This window comes from Coffea eugenioides, chromosome 8 (genome assembly GCF_003713205.1).
Source record: "Coffea eugenioides isolate CCC68of chromosome 8, Ceug_1.0, whole genome shotgun sequence".
Classification (NCBI taxonomy): Eukaryota; Viridiplantae; Streptophyta; class Magnoliopsida; order Gentianales; family Rubiaceae; genus Coffea; species Coffea eugenioides.
This window is the reverse complement of record NC_040042.1, coordinates 23543546-23546482: the sequence shown is the minus strand read 5'-3', so window position 1 is coordinate 23546482 and position 2937 is coordinate 23543546. Positions and strand designations below refer to the sequence as shown.

Below are 2937 nucleotides of genomic sequence, written 5' to 3'. Positions count from 1 at the left end.
GACATAAAAACACAGACACACACCTACACACAAAAAAAAAAATTCTCTGCCCTAGCTCTCGGCACCCTCTACCTTCCCTCATATGTCAAATAAAAGAGAGATGGCAAAGGACTAGAGGAAGAATGATTGTTGCTGCTATAGTTGCTATGGAAATTGACATCATCATCACCTTTGATCAAAACGTGGTGAAGTTTCCTTAGTTTCCTTTTCTTTTGCTTTTTCTAGCTTTGGAAGTGGACTCCTTGCTTGACTGTTTTATGAGTATTTTTCTTGACTATGTGAATTCCTTTTGTCCATTTTTATTTTGTTCAACCTGGAAAATGATCAATGAATATTGGCAAAAATTTCTGAGATTCAAATCTGCCCAAATTTCATGAAGCATGTGAGCCAAAATGATGTCTACCACATGTTTGAAAAAATGCCAAAATGAATAATCAAATTGAAATAGTAAATTTTATGTATATAGTTTGTTAAAATAGACAATTATCGTTAGAACAAGGCCTGGAAAATGTTTTGTTATTCAAATTTTAGGAGTTTTTGAGCCTTAAAAGCAGCATAATAGCTTTCTTCATTTTGGGCTGTTTTTACTTTAATTTATCATTTTTTTGTTGTTTTTTTTTTGTCACACTAAGACCATAGTTGCACTCTAGAATCTGTAAGGGTTGTTTTTATATAGGTATTGTGAATTTTAGTGTTGATTTGAGTGATTTTTAAAAAATAAAACATGGCTATATTTGACCCATTTTCGTTGTATTTTTGTGAAAAACCAAATCCAGAATGAGCTCTATGCAAAAAATTGATCGGGAAGGTGTATTTTGGAGAATTTTGGTGATCGAAAAACTCGCCGGCGAGCAGTAGCGCTGCTGTCGGCATCCGCTATGGTCACCGGCGAGAAGCTTGGTCTGGTCGGAGCTGACGGAGAAAGAAAAGAAAGAAAGAAAAAGGAAGAAAAAACGTGGAATTGTTTTTTTAAAATTTGCTTGGGCTGTTGTTTGTTTTTTGTTGGGCTTGTGGTTGGGTTTTGTCATTTAGTTTAGATATGTTTATTATTTGGGGTTTGTTTAAATTTTCAATTGGGTTTGTTTATTTTTATGTGAAAATGGCTTGCATCTTTCTATTGGATTAGAGTAGTGCGGCCCAAACACTAAAAAAATGATGACCCAATTTGTTTCTTCATATTTTTCTTAAATCAGAAATAATTTTTCAATTTAAAAAGAATTATAATTTGATCCCAAAAACTTTTGATTTTTATAAGAGTGAATTGCCCAGATGGTCACTCAACTATTTAAAATGGCACCGGTTGGTCATCAAACTTCTTTTGTGGCCAAAAAAGTCACTAAACTCACATAAACACGCCAGCGGAGTCATTTTACCGAATTTTAACGATAAATCATCCGGTTACAAGGGTATTGAGTTGAACGAATATTCTGATATGGGCAAAAATGTCCAAAAGATTATTGGGACAAGTGAACTCGTAGATTGTTTCGTCCCCAAAGTTAACCAATCGACCGAGATTCGCTTCATCTTCTCCGATGAAGTTTCCTGATTGCGAACACCTCCACTTTCCAATTTGACCCGGTGTCTGATCCCTTGTAGCACAACAAAAGGCCAACATAACAGCACAAAGAAACTACCCAAATAATTAAAATAAACGAACAAAACCAAAAATGCGGTGCCCATACTGCTCAGCGGCACAGGGGCAGTGCACCACCACGTCAAGCGACCAGTCAATAACCGAGTGCACCTCCTACGGCCAGGTAGTAGGGGAAATCCAAAGCCAATCCCACCACCTCTTCCACATTCGCACTCAAGACTCTGCTTTCTGTCTCGTCACTACCGACCTCTCCACTCTCCCTGTCCCTGCCACCACTGACCCCAACTCCAACGACGATGACCCCTTTAAGCCCACAGGCTTCATCGCTGCTTTCTCAACGTGGTCTCTCGAGCCATACCCATTATTTGATCAGTCTTCGATTTCCTTCGCCGGCCACCTAGCTGAGATGGAAAGAGTCCTGGAAATGACGTCGCCGTCCTCCTTTTCTTCTTCTTTTTCCGGGTAGAATTCTTCTGGGCCTTCAATGGTTGTGGCTAATTTGAGGGCGTATTTGCAGATTATTGATGTGGCTTCAACATTGGGGGCTTGATTATGATATATTTGATCATGCTTTTCAGCTTTTTAGGAATTGTTCTTCTGCTACTTGCTTCAAAAATCAAAGCGTTGAAGCTCTTGCTACTGCTGCGCTTGTTCAGACCATCAGATAAGCTCAAGAATCCAGATCCTCCAGGTATATGGCATTATAATGGTTTGGGCCATAAATATACTTGATCATTACCTTTTTCATCATAATAATAAGCTTGTTCAGGCCATTCTCTCTTTACATCTCACTTTTTTTCCCCTTTCTTTTCTTTCTTGAGAGAACTGAAGAAAAGAGAGAGTGAATGGCCGAAATGGAAGGAATAGGTTTGTTATATTTTGTTGGACATTTTTGCCCCCTCAAAAATATTCCTCCACGAATGAATGCCTTGTAATCGGATGATTTACAGCTAACATTTAGTAAAATGACTCCGCTGGTGCGTTTACGTGAGTTTAGTCACTTTTTTTGCCATAAAAAAAGTTTGATTAACAAAAGGTGCCATTTTGAATAGTTAAGTGACCATTTCAGCCATTCACTCTTTTTATAATTTAGTCCCTAACAGTTTTTTATTTCTTAATTACAATTGTGTCTCTTCTTTAATTGCTATTATACTTCATTTAAATGTGAGGACCCGAAAATTCCTTTAGAATTTCCTCCCATTTTTGAAAAATTAATTTATATTTCCTTCTATGTTTCTTTACTTGATTATTTAACTACTTACTAGCCCTAAATTTTATGGTGATTTCATTAGTTGAGCTAAGAGTTTTACTTTTACTTTTCTTAGAGTAAGTTAGGGTTTTGG

The 2937-nt window shown here is 37.1% G+C and overlaps 1 pseudogene; it reads left to right on the top strand.

Moving 5' to 3' along the window:
• The first annotated feature begins 1667 nt into the window (after positions 1 to 1667).
• LOC113780425 lies at positions 1668 to 2301 on the top strand (annotated as a pseudogene).
• Positions 2302 to 2937: the final 636 nt, after the last annotated feature.